Source organism: Ips typographus, linkage group LG6 (genome assembly GCF_016097725.1).
Source record: "Ips typographus isolate SLU linkage group LG6, UJ_Ityp_2.0, whole genome shotgun sequence".
Taxonomy (NCBI): Eukaryota; Metazoa; Arthropoda; class Insecta; order Coleoptera; family Curculionidae; genus Ips; species Ips typographus.
Genome location: NC_138427.1, coordinates 3,359,484 through 3,368,273, shown reverse-complemented (window position 1 = coordinate 3,368,273; position 8,790 = coordinate 3,359,484). Strand labels below are relative to the sequence as shown.

Below are 8,790 nucleotides of genomic sequence, written 5' to 3'. Positions count from 1 at the left end.
AAATGTATACTATGAGAGGCTATGGGGATACTCTATGATAAAACAAGCAGTGTGGTTAAATAGTGGCAAGCAATACATTTTCATTTCCAACAGACTCGGTCCTAAGGGTGTAGACAATTTGCCCATTTGTCTAAGAGAAACATATAAAGCTTGTATGTGTTTGTGTGGTATGACTGGGAAACTAACAGGGAGGAACCCTCGTTTTCGTACTTCGCAGTTAATTAAATAGAAGAAAAATGTCTGGTTTGGGGGCACTAGTCCGCTGGCTAAATGCTTGTTTACCCTCGAAACTAACACATTAAAACCGGAAAAAATTAGGTGGGAAGCGACGTTTCAACGTTGTTCAGACACTCTCTTTCTATCCTCCCCCGTCAAGCTAGCGAAAAACGTTCTTTTATTTATCCCATCGACTTTAAGGAGCGGAAAAACAACCGGAGTGTGTTATCGAGGTACGTCTCGACTAAAACCGAGAATAATAAAACGAGTTGCTGCAACTCATCTTAATCTGCGATAAAACCCCCGAACACGAGCTTGATATTATAAAGGCAAAATAGCAGGGGAAACCGGGCAAACCAAGTGTCCTACTTTATAATCATTAATGTGCAAAGGCGAGCGAGTAGTTATTTATTTTCCAAGTCGACCCACCTGAAATACTAGCCACTTGAAATGTAAGCGGTCTACGGCTACTGGTAAACATAATTTTGTTTCTGGTATGGGAAGAAATAAACGAGTGCGGGGTGAAATTAAAACCATACGATGGAGAATTTACTTAACTACCTGTACAACGGAAGTTTTACGTAACGCTTTTTTATTTTATCTTAAGTAACATTCACAAAACACAAATTCAACAGAACGAGATGTTTTACGAGGAATTAAGGCAAGTACTCAAACAAGTTAAAAATCATGAGATAAAAATGATTATGGGTGATTTCCACGCCAAAGTCAGAGAGGGAAGATTTGAAGCATTGGTGGGACCTTTTGGACTAGGATTACGCAATGATCGTGGCGAAACAGTGTGAAGAACTAGAACAACTACGAAGAATACACGATGACTTCAACCTACAAGGTCAGGATCTATAAGACTTGATTAGGCCAATCATTACATACGGAATAGAAACCAGAGAAGAAACCAACAAAACGAAAAGAATGCTTCGAGTGGCCGAAATAAAAACGTTCAGGACTATAATGGGAAAAACAAGAATAGACCGAATTAGGAACACTGACATTAGGGAACAATGTGGGGTGCAAGACATCGTAAGATGGGGGAGACAAAGAAAAAGATATTGGTACGCTCACTTGAGAAGAATGGAAGAGGGAAGACTGCCACGCATCGCACTTGAAGGGAAAAGAGCACCCGGAAGACAACCTAAGAGATGGAAGGACAGCTGGCAGTCCACCTCCCAGGAACTAATCCAGATCTGACAGAGATTGATTTACACCAACAGGAAATGTTTATATACCTCATCCAAAGTTTCCCCAATATATGAGACAAAAAACACTTTTAAAATGTCATTTTATTAGTATAATTTTTATAAATCAAGATCCTGCATTAACCATTTTTTAATAAAGAACTACCGATAAAAGAAAAAAATATTATAAAAACTAAGATGGGTAAATCCGCCCTAACTTTTACGTGACACACTCTATATGAAATGAGTACTGAATGATCTGTAGCTTCTTATAAACCAAACAAATATTATTATAAAACTTGATCTTTATCGCTGTATCTGCAATAAATGCTAGTCAAGTGTATCATCATTTTGAAGAGATACGGTATGTTAAAATTTTAATATTTTTATCGTTTCTCTTACAGTATTCTACTGACACATTTCATATTTGTAAAGCACAACTGATATCTCGGTTAACATCTGCTCTAATAGTCGAACATCGGCATAAAAAAGGTGAAACATTTTTTAAGTCCATTCAAGTAAAATAAATGAAGCTGGAAATGTTTGTTCCTGGTTTATTTTCGTATTTGCTTTCGCTTCCGAAGGAAAGCAACCGAGCATATAAATTACAGCTTTTGTTTCCTTATTGAGATTTCGGTAGTGTATATTTTGTTTTATGAGCTAAAGCAGGAAATGCGTCCGAGAACAGGAACAATGCCGTTTACAATACCAGAGTACAATACTTTTGATGAGGCCTTACTTATTTCCTTTTAAGCTAGATGCAGAATCCATTTGCAAGCGGATGTCACCCCCGCACTCGTAATTCCTAAGACCACTCTGCTCAAACATCGCTTTTTTTGTTCGGAATTGCAATGCTGAATTCGATATAGTTCTTTTTAAATAAGCCTTGATGGCCATCAAATTCCTGTAATGCACCAGTTCATGTTGAAGTTTATTTCCAACAAGCCCGTGGCAATCTGAAATACAAACAGAAACAATAATGAGAGAGAATGGTTTCTATTGCCATTGGAAAAGGGTATCGTTCGAGTATTGAGTTTAGGTGTTTACATGCTTTAGATGGACGGCACGAGAAGAATAGAAATAACGATTTTCTTGGGAAGTTGTGCTTGGTTGGAATGAGATTCGTGGAAATTAAGATGGGTTTGCTGTATGGAGTACAGCGGTAACTATTTACCAAAGTTTGAAATTAGATTATTAGTCTCGGCTAATCCAGTCATGAAATATTGAAGGCGAGATGAAAAGGAAAGGGTAAGTGGAGTTGTCAACAATTAAATCCAAAATAACTAAGCCTTTTTTACACATTTAGATAATACACTATTAGCATTTTACAAAAAATTCTACCGACCGTACGGTAGTAAGGTAATCATGATTATTATTAGTCCACTCAGTCTATTTTAGCTTTGATTACGATATAATTATTAAAAATTCTAATAATTCTAGTGGAGAAATCTAATGTTTAGATTAAGGATTTAGAGAAGCTTTAGATATTAACCATCAGAGAAGATGGTAATTCGAATACTTTCCATTGTTGACTGTAAAACTGGTCAGAAAATTGGTTTAGTAAGGGAAAATTGATTTTTATTTCTTTGAATTATTCTTTCTTCTTCTTCAGGTGTCATGACCATCACGATCGTTGACAATGATGCTGGCCAGTAGATTAGCTATCATGATCTTATTAACTGCAGCGCGATACAGTTGAGCAGACGACCTGTTGAACCACACTCTCAAGTTCCTCAGCCATGATGTTGTCCTTATCTTGTCCTTATATATTATTTTTCTTTGGATTATCAAATGTAGCAAAGGCGTATTTCTTAGTGATCCCATCTCTCATTGATAACAGTTCCTATGTAGGTGAGTCAGAATTCTTACATACATAATATAACCTAAAATACTGAAAAAATGAGAAACATAAACCAAGCCAGCTGGATACCAAAATTTTGTTATTAACTCAGACAAACGCATTTTGATAACGAGTCATCATTCTGGCCGACAAAAAATACCTGTTCCAATCCGGAAATAAAAAAGTGTTGATGGTTTTTATGTGAACAATGGATAGGAGTGCCCTGACAACAAAAGCAAAATCGCTCTATAAAGTTTTGGTTTGGTGCGTCATTTTCACCAGCGGCGTCTCTTTATATGTGTTATTAGGAAAACTCTTAATAGTAACAAATGGAATACTCAGAACAAATGATTGGCATTCTCTTGTCATGATTAGGCTACGGTAAATACTAAGGACTCATTATTTTATAACTAAAAGCAATTGACATAGACACGACGATTTAGAAAAGGTTACTCAATTTCAATATGCTAATATGTTAAATTATAAATGATGATAACACTATCTTAGAACTACTGCTGATTGATTACTGAATAACTTTTTTACCTTTTCTCAGTTTAAGTATTGAAAGATGTTAGAAAACTCGCCACCTTTATCACTGTAATATTAATCAAATGTTGCTAGTTCACAAAATACACTCTAGATTATTTCACTCAACTATAGTAAAACTTTTGAGAGGATAATATATGGTTGATCAAAGATTATATAAATTAAAGTTCACGTACACACATTATTACAAATCTAAGGTAAACTCAAGCACGAGGAATATAAACCTCTCTAAAACTGCATTAAATCATAATGTAAAATCCATAAACGATTTTCAAATATGCATTAGACAAGCCCTATTAAACTTTACGAAATTAACTAAAGTTTTCCCGGTTCACATTATATCATTATTAATAACGAGGGGCGTTTAATACCTGCAGTTGAATTGTGCCACACTCTAATTACGCCGTTAATTGAGCTGATAAGGAAACCCAGTTGTTTATCTAACTGCAGTTAACAGTTACAGTTATGTAGTAATACACATATTGCGTTGGGTACCGAGGAAGCTGGGAAAACAGAACGTGCACTTAAGGAGAAATTAAACTTTATCTATAAACACCCTAGGGCTAGGGTTTGGAATTGTTCTTTCCGAGGCGTTGTAGAAATTCGTTTATTAGCGACGGTCCTAAGTTAAATCTGACTTAAACTGAAAAAATAACGCCCTTAAATTCTTAAGCACTTCTTTGGCCAAATGAAATCACGTACGGCAGTTCTATTCAACTGATTTAAGAAAATTCTATTATTTCGTTTAATGTTTCGGGCATTACCCTGTTTTAGGAAAGAACGTTACGCTATAACGAGATTTTGTTATTAGTGTTGCTTTGTTTGTGCTACATTGAACGTCATTTTAAACAAACAGGAATTACACACTTTTTTATTACTACTGGCGGTCGGATCATGTTTGATTTATAACAATTTGATTCAACATGATTACAAAGCTCCTTTGAAAAAGGGTGTACGCTGGTGTCATGAGAATTTGTGAGGTTTATTTGGGTCACTGTGTACTTTCCACAGTATTTCCAAAGCAAACTATTATTAATATTGTTTTCAATACTTCTAAGTATAATAACAACGGCAAAAACAAAAACGTTAAATTTAAGTGCGAGTTTTTGTGCTCATATAATTAAAAATCCTCCTCCTATAAAATCAACTATACCTATAGGAAAAATAAGATATTTGTTTGATTTACCTATCATTCTTATTCCAGCATAACAGACAATTTGAGTAGTAAAATCAAAAACCTACCTGCAAAACCTTGAGCAAACATGCGGGATTCTACCGTCGGAAATATAAAAATCGTCCCCTAATGCGAGCCTATCGCAAAAATGTGGTGCCTTTATTTTAAACACCTTAACGCAAAAGCAGACGAAGGGAAAAAACCTCCGAGAAGCTATTACCATCGGAAAATGCAAATTTGAGGCACAACATGTGGCAGGAATATCACTCCCGTTCAGCCGATAATGAAGTCACGTAGGTTTCCTCCTTTCCGGGACCCCGCTGCGCTAGAATCAGCGACACCGGCCCCAAAATGAAATTAAAATCGAAATTTCCTGCCATGAAGACACGAACTTTTTTAAATTGAAACTTATTTGCATGTTTTATCAACGATCGCATTTCTTATTCTGCGTCTATAGCAATGTATTCAGATTAGTTGCCTACATACATGCAGGAAAAGCGGATTGGAAAATATGCTTTCAGAAAATTTATGTAAATAAAAAAATAAATCAATTTGTTATCAATGGTTATATGCAGTCTATTAGATATCCACTTTTCTTCTGAAAAAATCCGAAATTAAGAGAATGTTTACAGGTTGTCTGTACGTAGATACTGCGTTTGGCGCAAGTACTTCCATGGCTTCTTCCCTCATGTAGAAGAAGATCTCAATGGCCTTTCTAGTAAGTGCTTAATAGTAACGATGCGTTTTTCAAATATGCCCACTTCATGGAAAAATTGGTAGCCTTGTGTTTCCTGTTTCTTCCAGAATGTTGTTGAATTGTGCGTTTTGGGTTGAAGATCATTTTAACCTGATGCTTTTGCAGCATGCTTCCGGTACTATCCGTTACGTTCTTCTATGTTTTTTAGTGGTTCTGTTGAACTGTTGCCTGCTGTATCCATTCCATGCAAAAACACTTCTTTTCCACTTCAGAAATTTTGAAAACCGCCTTACCTCGCTGCGATAGAGAGATTACTTTTCTTTTTTAGCTAAAGTGATGGTTAGGTCAGGTTAGACGCACTCTTGAGGTAACATTTCGTGTGTGTTGGCTTCCGGTATACTTTGCAGAGCTGTCCCATCTGGTTTCCTTGTGATAAGTGCATCATGAAAATGTAACGAATTGTGATAAGTGCATCATGAAATGAACGTACGAAAGTGTCATCAGTATATCGAAAACAACACTTCGGTTTCTTTACAACATCTCTTAAAGCATTCGTGCTCCTCGGGCTTGCTCAATTCTGCAATCAATCTCCTTGTCTGTTGACCATTCTTCATAAAGCCAAGTTCCTGGGTACTTTAACTTTTCTGCCCGTTCTATAACTTTTCCATTATAAGTTATGCTGACGTTTCTAAATACATCTATCTCTCTCATAATAACCATAAATTTAGTTTTCTTTTTGTTCATGTTTAATCCCATATCCTGGCTATACTCTCCTACTACATTGAGCCGCTGTTGCAGATCATCCATGTTGTCCACAATCAGAACAGTGTCGTCAGCATAGTGTATGTTATTCAACCAGACTTCATTGACTTTGATCCAAAACATTTGACTTCCTATAACGACGCAGAAGTCCATAATGTTATTCTTAAACCTTGATTTACCTTTCTATTACATTGTTACTATGATTTTGGCAATACCCGTTAAATTGTCTGGTACCTGGTACCATGTACCAAACCGAAAAAACGCAGGACGGCTATTATCACGTTGACAACAGATGATATTTTAACTTGTGTGTGACGTTGCAGTGTGTTATTATCTTTCGTTGTGAATACTTACCATAGAAAGTTGTAGAAAAAGTACCTTCTTCTTGTCTTCTTATGTCTGATAAATCGTGATCTCATGGAATCAGGTACATAGTATTCTACTCGCAGGTAATGGCTATTACTCTCTTGATGTTGAAATTGTGCTCTTGCTCTAAAAAATAAATCGATACATAACTTAACTCAATAAAGCTTTAAGTCGCATTTTCTTCTATTGTGTCTCGATTATTCCATTTTATTAAGTAAACTGTAACGTATTTTGATATCAACACTATTTATAAGAGCCAAAATAAACATAATAGTAACTATTTCTGCACATAAATTGGCAATTTTATCCAGCGGCGTTCCACCATAGCACGTTCTAATATTGATTTTGATTGTAAATACCGCTTTGTGAATTTTGTCATTATTCTTTCTGATAGGCATTTCATTACCCTCTAAGATCATAAATTTACCTTATTTATTCTTGTCGGGTTTTCCTGAGGCTATTAATCATTTCAGTTGTATTGATTTACAATATTTGAGTGTTGGGCTTTCTTTAAGAAGATGCTTTAAATGAATCGGGTTGGTCGTTATTTTTCATACCACATACTTTTGTTTCAGATTGATTGGATAAATCAAATTACGCAATATCAGCATATTTCCATCATTAATTTTACATTTGTTTGAAGTGTCAGTTTTGATAAAATAGTCATAAATTATCGAAATTTTTCTCTTTATTATATTAATGAACTATTGATGAAAGCTTTTTAGAATCTTTGAATACTTTTCAAGGGTTCATATAGTCTATACTAGCACGCCACTGTTTGATTTGTAGTAAGCAATATTAGCGAAGGGTTTATGGTATCGTTCATAACAAATCGCGCGTATACTGTCGCGTTTAATTAAAAGTAAAATTAACGTCTCGCCATTTCGAAACAATAAAACAGTATTAATGAGACTACAGTTTTGAGCTTTCATTTCAAAATGCCAGAAATGACGAATGAACCTTGTAATTAAAACTTGTCGAAACGGATATCTTCATTTATGAATTTTAATTGTTGTATTTCTGAGCTAAATGGATGAAGTTTTATAGAAATTATTTGTTTCTACTTTTTTATTTTATAGACATCTTTATGACGGTGGTTGTACAAGGTGCTCTAATTGTTATAAGTTAATGTTACTGTATTCTAAACCGTAATATATACAAACTTGGTTAAACTAGAAAAGTGTTGTCAACTTTATTGTTAAGCCATGGTTTCAAACATATTGAAAAAATTTTGGAAACAGATTTTGGTAATCTAGTTAAATTTTAAATAAAAGCTTTTCAAAAGTACACAATAAGTAGCTTTAGGGCTGTAAAGTAAAGAAAAGCATTAAATTTTTTTGAGTTGATGAATCAGTTATTGAAAGAGTTTACTTCACAGTTCCAAAATTAATACTATACTTTATTTCCGAAAGTAAAATCAATAACCATTGCCAAAATAAAAAAAAGAACATGTCCGGAAGTCTGCAATTTAAAAACCGCCCCACTAAATGCCCGAAAAGAAAAAATAAAAGCAGGGTTAAATAATTTGTCACGCAACAACGTTAAATCTAGAAATCCCCGTTCCACATTTGGCGGAAAGACGTGCCAGTATTCCCTTGGTGTCCCACAGCCAAGTTCCTGCTAATTTGCCGTTTCCCCGCCTCTGATTAAGCCTTAGTTTGAACGCTTGACACCCCAGAAACTTGATAATTAATGGTAACACTTTCATACTGACACAGTGACGCGGCGTTGCCCTGTTTCCACTGCAACCATTAGTTATGGCGGCAGTCTTATGTTAAGTGGTGCAAGTTTTCATTTGCCAAATCTTTCGACCGGTTCCATTAGATATTTCCAATTATTTATTGCCTCTCAAAGTACAAAGTTTATCGACGGAAAACTCAAAAAGTTCCCCAGGCAATAAAATTGTTTGTCTAGAATGACATCACAACCAAAGTTTGTTGTCCTCTCTGGCATTTTCAAAATGATTCTAATTCCACCTGGAAAAATTAAAAGTATC

General features: G+C 35.2%; 1 long non-coding RNA gene across 1 annotated transcript; it reads right to left on the bottom strand.

The window, feature by feature from the left end:
* Positions 1–2,688: 2,688 nt before the first annotated feature.
* LOC145730698 (uncharacterized) lies at positions 2,689–6,788 on the bottom strand. Its single transcript, XR_014178661.1, has 2 exons — positions 6,384–6,788; positions 2,689–6,319 (listed from the first exon to the last, which is right to left on the bottom strand). It is a non-coding gene; the product is annotated as an uncharacterized LOC145730698 (long non-coding RNA).
* Positions 6,789–8,790: the final 2,002 nt, after the last annotated feature.